Genomic DNA, 8,433 nt, shown 5'->3' with positions numbered 1-8,433 from the left:
GGCTCTGTGGCACAATGGATAGCGCATTGGACTTCTAGTTAAACACAGGAGAAGTGATTCAAAGGTTGTGGGTTTGAGTCCCACCAGAGTCAAAGTGCCTTTTAACTTCCTGTGGCGCCGTCCTTCAGGGTGGATACAGCTCCTGTCCTGAGAGCTAGAAAAAAAGGACTGCACTCAGACATCCCGGAAAACAGCGTCACTGCCCCCAGCTTTGTGACTGTACAGGTGGACAGAGATCTGACTGGTGTGAGCTTTTGCTTGGCACAGAGGCAGCTAATAAACTGAAAGTTGTACCTTTTTCAAATGACATGGTGAGGAGGAGAACAGAAGATCTCTCAGCTGACATTCAGGCACAGCTGCTGGATAGACTGTGATCATGTAAGAAATTTTCCTTTCAGTTGGATGAATCGACAGAGCAGAGCATCTCCAGTGCTGCTCAGTTGATAGTTTTGGTGTGCTATCCCTGGAAAGGAGATATTTTGGAAGACTTTCTGTTCTGCAAGTTATTGCGCAGATAAAGTCTGTCAATCCAGAGATTAAAGCTGCTCACTGTATGCTGCTGAACATGAGGCACTGCTGGATCACTCTGAGGTGCGATGGCTGTCACAATGGCTGCAGCACAGAGCTCAATCAGAGGGAAAGAAGAAGGAGCAACATCACTGGAGAGCAGACTGGAGAAGAAGGCAGCGTGCTCAGAGCAGTCAGAAACAGGTGCTGCAGGGTTTCAGCCTTTCTCTGACACAACCTGATTCAGATCATGTGCTTCATCTGGTGCAGAATGATACAGCTGTAAATCCGAATGAACTCAAAATTCATTAGTAATCCTGTACTCCTGTTAACCTCTCATTGTGATCAACAATTACATAATACAATTAGCAGAAAAAGTGTCAATATTATTACAAAGGGGCAGCTAATTATCTACAGGTTTAGATTTTGTTAGCCACAACACCCACTGTTTTAACGGAGACAAAATGGCTGACAGTAAGTAAATAGTAAAAGTACATTATTTTGTTACATTTGTACTTAAGTACAAGTAAAAGTACTGGCTTAAAAATAAAGTACAAGTACCCAGAAAAACTACTTAATTACAGTAACTTGAGTATTTGTAATCAGTTACTGCCACCCTTGGATATTTGCAGTCCACCCCTGGATATATGCAGTCCAGTGCAGTGAGGCATGCTCTGTTCTGTACAATGGAGAAACCAAACAACTACTCCAAAAACTGGCCTTCAATGTTTGTCAAGATGCTTATGTTTAAGTGTGTGCTTATGTTTAATCCATTGTGGTCCTGACACAGGATCATCACTTGATGGTGTCATAAACATTCCAACTTAAGACAGTAATACTGGTGTCCTATCTACACAGATCAGTCTATGGAGAAGTCCACAGTCTGTGCATTGGTCCAGCTGTAGTCATTAATGGAAAACCCACATTCAGTAGGTCAGGAAATGAGAATATGTGAAAAGGTTCAATATTGAAGACACCTGGAGCCACTCTAACCAAATAATGAACTCAAAACACCTGCAAAGGCCTTTAAATGGTCTCAGTCTAGTTCTGTAGGCTGCACAACCACAGGAAGACTGCTGACTTGACAGTTGCCCAAAAGACGACCATTGACACCTTGCACAAGGAGGGCAAGACACAAAGAGGCTGGCTGTTCACAGAGCTCTGTCCAAGCACATTAACAGAGAGGGAAGGGGAGTACAAGCAAGAGGGAGTACAAAGTGTTCTGCCCAAACAGGGACTTGAACCCTGGACCCTCAGATTAAAAGTCTGATGCTTGCAATACTTCACTAGTACACTTGTAGAGTAGTGAATCCTGATTGACTTGCGATTAACCCTTTATACAAGGGGGATTAGCTCAAATGGTAGAGCGCTCGCTTAGCATGCGAGAGGTAGCGGGATCGATGCCCGCATCCTCCAGCCTGCATTTTAGGGAGGGTGTAGCTGGATGGATGAGGATGGATGGATAATGTAGTGGACTCCCACCCAGCAGATCAAGTCCCAGAGGTTACAGCATCATTTATTAGCTGAGTTTCCCTCAGGGAAGCTGCTGTTTACAAGCTGTTTACAGAGAGAAGCAAGAAAACAACAGTCAGCATCATCTTCCATAAAAACACATGACAATAACATGTGAGACAGAGAGTTTATGATCAGTGCTCCCCCTGCTGGTTAGGACATATGATGACATTTTAAATGTACCAGTCAAAAGTCACTCAGTGGTTTGTCTTTGTTTTTATGACTTTCTACATTGTAGATTCATCCTGAAGACATCAGAGCTATGAAGGAACACATGTGGAATGACGTAGTGAACAAACAGTGTTAAACCAAGCAGAATATGTTTGATGTTTGACATTCTTCCAAGCAGCCAGCTTTTGCTTTGATGACAGCTTCACGCACTCTTTGCATTCTCTCAATCTGAACTGAACCACCAATGCTGTGCAATGCTGACATCTAGTGGTGGAATCGCAGGCTGCAGCCTCCTCATTCCAAAATCAATCCCTCCTCCACATAAAGTCAGAAGTTCTAAATGTGAGTCATTAAATGAGAGGTTCCAGCAGAAACGTCCAAACATCTGAAGAGAAGCTGAGAAGCCTGAGATACAGGGGCTGCAAGCTGAGCTTCAACTGTTCCTGTTTAGACAATAAGAACAGATCATCACTGTCTTTTAAAATGTTCTGATCAAATCACATTAGTTTGTATATTTATATTACACACAGAGCTGTTGTTTCAGTCACATTCATTTGTTATGTGTACAGTGGGTGCAGGAAGTATTCAGACCCCCTTAAATGTTTCACTTTGTTATATTGCAGCCATTTGCTAAAATCATTGAAGTTCATTTTTCCTCATTAATGTCCACACAGCTCCCCATACTGACAGAAACACACAGAGTTGTTGACATGTTTGCAGATGTATTAAAAAGACAAAGTGAAATATGACATGGTCCTAAGTATCAGAGCCTTTGCTGTGACTCTCATATATTGAACTCAGGTGCGTCCATTTCTTCTGATCATCCTTCAGATGGTTCTACACCTTCATCTGAGTCCAGCTGTCTTTGATGATACTGATTGGACTTGATGAGGACAGACACAACCTGTCTGTATAAGACCTTACAGCTCACAGTGCAGGTCACATACTGGGTGATGACGTCCTCCTGCAGGTGTTACTGTGGAACAACTGCTCTGGATTGGGATGAGTCTGAATAGAACTTTGTTAGCTTTGTAAAGCTGTGTGGTAGTTAGAGAGGAACTGAAAAGTGTCAACAACAAGGAGTTGGTCTACAATGGAACAAAGTTAAACATCAGGGCTCGTCCGGGATTTGAACCCGGGACCTCTCGCACCCTAAGCGAGAATCATACCCCTAGACCAACGAGCCATGTGTGACCTCCTTTATAGGGCTGTCTTGATCACTGCCTCTCATTTCCACCTGTTGTCTGCTCCATTTGCACAACAGCAGCTGAAACTGATCCACAGTCAGTGTTGATCCTAACTGGACAGGCTGGTTTCACACAAGTGTGGCCACATCAATTTTACTACTGGATGTAGTGAAGTTTGTAGTTATCCAGAGAAGGACTGTGTACTTTATGATTTGTATCTTAAGAGGAGATTTGCATATTAGGGATGAAATAAATATTTTATTTTTTTTTTTTTTTTTTTTTTTTAGATACTGTATTAATCCCAGAGGGAAATTCGTTGCTGCACTTGGCAGTGTCATACAATGACTAGCAAGGCGCGCCACAGGCTAGGGTGAAGTGTCTTGCCCAAGAACACACAACACAACTAGGGAGGAGTTGGGATTGAACCACCAACCTTCCGGTTATTGGACAACCCTGCTATGCTATGCTATGCTAACCCTGCTATCCCACTGCGCCACTGTTGCCCCCAAATACAGCATGAAATATAAATAAATAAATAAATAAATTGCAAATGTCCCTTTTGGGGCTCCATAAATGTTAATCCTAAAAAGGAACATCCAGTGTGGACATACACAGTGAACATAAACTGCTATAATAACAACTTTAAAAACAATCAGACTAATTCCACTGTGATCCTTAGTAGCATTATCCGTAATAAGATTGTCAGTGAAGAAAACAAATATAAACACACACACTCTTCTCCCAGCTCTTATAAAGACATCGTCATGGCAGCAGAGTCCTACCGGAGCTCCAGAGAGACACAAACAGCAGCAGCGCTCTGTGACCCATGTCCACTCTGTGTGTCCTCCAAACAGTCTTCCTCAGGTCTTTATCAGGACAGCAGTCAGGTCCAGCCCTCTGGGGGGTTCTGCTCTCAAAGGTGATCTGGAAGCTGACAGCAGAGAGAGGAAAGCTTTAAATGTACTGCTACAAGCTGATTGGCTGCATGAGCAGCGAGGCAGCGCCTGATTGGTGGAGGAGCTGACTAGAGAGAGTGTCAGTGCATCAGTCATGTGACTTATCAGCTCTGCTCTTTCTGCCTTTTCCTCTGAATCTTTTCATCTCATCAGTGTTCCGCCCTCATACGTCCTGCATCAACATGAAGCTGCTGTTTATTCATGCATTTCTAACACACAGCTGACAGGTCCGTCACTCACCTGCAGTAAGGTATTGGATCTGGACTGGAAGCTGAGTGAGGAGAGAAGCATTCTGAAGGCTTCCAGTGACTGACGTGTGGATGTTGAATCTGTCTGAGTCCAGTGTTCAGCTCAGTCCAGCTGCTGCACACAGTGAGGAGCTGTGACTGCATCCAGCTCAGTCCTGCTATGAACTGTGGGTCTGAACTTTGGGGTCGACCCTGCAGGATCCTGCAAAGGCCCAACAGCCTGTTGCACTGATGCACAGGAAGCCTTTCCACAGTTGAAGCAGGCAGTGTGTGTGTCTGAAGCAGTGTATTGTGTGTGTGTGTCTGTGTGTTAGTGTGTGTCAGTGTCTATATTGTGGCCCTGTGTTGGCCTCTCAGGGAGTGTTGTGTTGTTGCTGCTGTCTCTCCCCTGTGTGTGCAGGAGGTTGCTGGGTGGAGCTGATCCTGAGCTTATGCAGCTCTCCTGTGCTGACGAGCTGGAGACGGTTTAAGAGTTCCCAGTCTGTTTGCTTCACTCTCTCTCTCCCCATCTGGCCTACTAGGAGGGCTGCTCTCTCTCCAGCCTGCTGCAGGCATGGCGGTGTATTTTGTTTGCACATTTCCTTGTTTGTCAATTGTTGGTATACAACTACTGTTCTTTCTTCAATAAAATGGTCAAACGGTTAAAGTTGTGTTTGTCCTCCCCAATGTGTCACACTTTCTGAGCCGGTGTGACAATAAATGTGTGTGCATGTCTGTAAAGCTGGATCCATACTCCGTGAGACAAAGACATTTTCCCCCCCTGCAGACGTTACGCCCACAAAATGACGTCATTTTTTGTCTCTGACCGCCCGCTGATCCGCACTCCTGTGCACAGGGTCCGGGCCGAACTTTGTCTTTCAAGGCTGTGCAGCAACCATGCTGTGATTGGTCGGAATTTATTGTGGGCGTGATGAAAGTGGAGAAGCGCAAGAGCCTCTCCAGGTATATAGGTAGGTGTATAAACAGCGCTGATTCAACAGATTTAGATAAGACCATACCGGTTTTGCATGATGAGCAATAAAAGAAAGAAAGAAAGGCAAGTCAGGGTGATTTGTCACCAATAACTCCAGACAGCCATTCACACATACCAGATGGTGACTGTTATTACCATTCTATATACTCCTACATACCCGGGCATAATAGGCTCGTTAACAATGTCTGTATATCTTTGCTATTGTTACTTTTAATGTCGCATCTTCACAGCTCGTCACCGGACAGTTTGAAGTATCGCAGGCACATTGGAACACAGTAGATGTGCAAATGTGGTCATAAAGGCACAAACACTGAATCTTTGCTATTGTTACTTTTAATGTCGCATTTTCACAACTCATCGCCGGACATCTCACGCTGTTGCAGGCCCCCTCTCTGTATAATGCCCTCTTGCCATGGCACACGTCCTTGTGGTGTGTTAAAAAACTCAGTAAAGTCTTTCCTTATAGTTTAGTGGGCGGGCCGTATGAGGAGTTCTGCACACACGCGTCTCGCGGAGTATGGTACCTCAGTGCGGAAAAGACCTTTTTTTTGTATCTCTTACCACCCGTGGAGCGCGTTCTCCGCTCTTTGTCTCGCGGAGTATGGATCCAGCTTAAGAGTGTGTATGATTGTGTGTGTTGGTGTGTGTGTTGCGTCTATATGTGTGCACATGTCTATGTGTGTGTGTGTGTGTGTGTGTGGTCAGCCTTCATCCTTCCTGTCAGCAGAGCAAAGCTGTATCAGTGTCTCATCCAGGTCTCAGCTCCTCAGGCTTTCTTCAGAAGAGCTGTCACTGTTGGAGTATCTGTTGCACAAGTGCTGCACATATCTGATCTAAGTTCTTTCTGAATCCTCACATCTAAAGTTACAGAGAACTTTTACAAACTCCCTTCTTGTTGGCTGCTACAAGCCGACAGCCTCCACACATCAGAGGCCTGCACACCATGAGCTTCCTGCACTTCCTGCTGTTGATGACAGCTCTCTCTCAGATTGGGAGATTAGACTGATGTGACTGTGACATCATGACGTCACTATTCAGAGCCTGCTGTTTAACATGGTGCTTACAGAGAGACAGAAACAGCAGCAGCACTCTGTGAGCCAGGTCCACTCTACTTGGAGGAAGTAAAACAGCCTCATTTCATCAAGATGGAGACACTGAAAGAACACAACCAGCAGCTGTGACACATCAGCTTTTCCTCTTAATCTACTCAGTTCATGGATGTTCTGACACACGTCCTGCCTCGTGCTTCAACAGGAAGACTCATCAAGTTGATAGCAGCTTCAAAATAAGTGTGTATAAGTATTAAAACACTAAACTGTGACTTCAGTGAGTCTCCTTTATTTGAACTGATTCATAAAATGATCATAAACACATGACAAATGAAATCTATTCAAACTCTGAAGTTCACCTCATCATATCCCAGTGGCAGACAGAACAGGCCCCCTGAGTGACAGCAAAGCAGTGAGCCCCCTGCTGGTGATCAGCTGCATGTACCAGAAGCAGACAGAGATTTCTGATATGATGTTAAAGGTGTCACAGAGGAGGATCCGACTGTCTGACCTCTGATTCTTCTGTCAGCATCAGACACATCACAGTTTGATCAGTTTTCAGATCACACACAGCAGCATCAGTAACACTGAGCAGACATTACACACTCCATCAAACACACACACACACTGCTCACTTATAACAGGGATAATAAGTAAAGTTCTTTACAATAAATTCACATTCACATGTTATTATCACTTCACACATGGCACAGTATATATGGCAGAGAGTTAAAGGTGGAATATGTAGTCAGAGTTAATACCAAATATTGACACTAGGTGGCAGCACTTCAGCCTCCATCCACTGCTGCACTACCAGCACCACTCTCAGTGCTTTTTGTTTCCGTTGACTGTACAACATGATTCAATCCATGTTATTTATATGACAAACTATGTGTAGTGTTTCTATGTGTGTAGCTGACATGTTGCTCAGCTTCCATTGGACACATATACTAGATGGAAGCTGCAGCAGGATTGGCTGATGACTGATCACAGGTGTGAACAATCAGCCGGTGACGAGTGGAGCAGGAGCAGCTGCCCATGCTGCAGAGACACAAACAGCAGCAGCACTCTGTGACCCATGTCCACTCTGTGTGTCCTCCAGACAGTCTGGAAATGAGAGGAGACAGAACATTATCATACATGTTGCATAAGTAAAGTCACATGACATGCACACTGTAAATAAAGGAAACCACATATTTTTAAGACACTTAGAACACAGAGCCCAAGAAATAATATAATCTAAAGCTCACAAGACACAAGACGAACAGAACAGAACAGAACAAATACTTTATTTATCCCGAACTGGGAAATGTTTTCTATTGCAGCAGCAATGTACAGGGTCAGTATCATCCTATCTGGTGGTAAAAGTATTTCTCCCCGTCGGGGAATCGAACCCCGGTCTTCCGCGTGACAGGCGGAGATACTATCCACTATACTAACGAGGAATGCTGACAACCACCATCTGTCATAGCAGCAGCCACCTGGTGCGGTCATGTGTCAGCTGGGGTGTGACAGAGTGGCTACGTCAGTAACTGTGGGCAGACTGCAGGTGTGTGTGCACCCCATTGACAGTAAAAACTATGGACAGAGCTTCTGTGACGTCACGTTTGTTTCTGAAGAGCCGTTCTGAGGCTCGGTGGGAGGTTCCAGGACGTTGATGACCGCCGCCATGTTGGTAGCGTCACGTCCACCAAAACTCCAAATATGGACAAAGAGGGGGAGCACGAGCGGGGTTTAGGGGGGCGGGCGATCGTGGAAGCAGGAAACTCACACTGTGATACGCCTGTCACTCAACGCCCATAATTATGCGTAATTTTAACGAGTGAGTTG

General features: G+C 44.9%; 4 non-coding genes across 4 annotated transcripts; 2 read left to right on the top strand and 2 right to left on the bottom strand.

Annotated features, from left to right (window-relative positions):
* trnar-ucu (transfer RNA arginine (anticodon UCU)) lies at positions 1–92 on the top strand. Its single transcript is given in 2 exon segments — positions 1–37; positions 57–92. It is a non-coding gene; the product is annotated as a tRNA-Arg (tRNA).
* Positions 93–1,850: 1,758 nt separating this feature from the next.
* trnaa-agc (transfer RNA alanine (anticodon AGC)) lies at positions 1,851–1,923 on the top strand. Its single transcript has one exon. It is a non-coding gene; the product is annotated as a tRNA-Ala (tRNA).
* A 1,381-nt stretch (positions 1,924–3,304) lies between these two features.
* trnap-agg (transfer RNA proline (anticodon AGG)) lies at positions 3,305–3,376 on the bottom strand. Its single transcript has one exon. It is a non-coding gene; the product is annotated as a tRNA-Pro (tRNA).
* A 4,600-nt stretch (positions 3,377–7,976) lies between these two features.
* Positions 7,977–8,048, bottom strand: trnad-guc (transfer RNA aspartic acid (anticodon GUC)). Its single transcript has one exon. It is a non-coding gene; the product is annotated as a tRNA-Asp (tRNA).
* Positions 8,049–8,433: the final 385 nt, after the last annotated feature.

Source organism: Parambassis ranga, unplaced genomic scaffold, assembly GCF_900634625.1.
Source record: "Parambassis ranga unplaced genomic scaffold, fParRan2.1 scaffold_27_arrow_ctg1, whole genome shotgun sequence".
Classification (NCBI taxonomy): Eukaryota; Metazoa; Chordata; class Actinopteri; family Ambassidae; genus Parambassis; species Parambassis ranga.
Note: the sequence above shows the minus strand (reverse complement) of the source record. Positions and strands in the feature narration are given on the sequence as shown.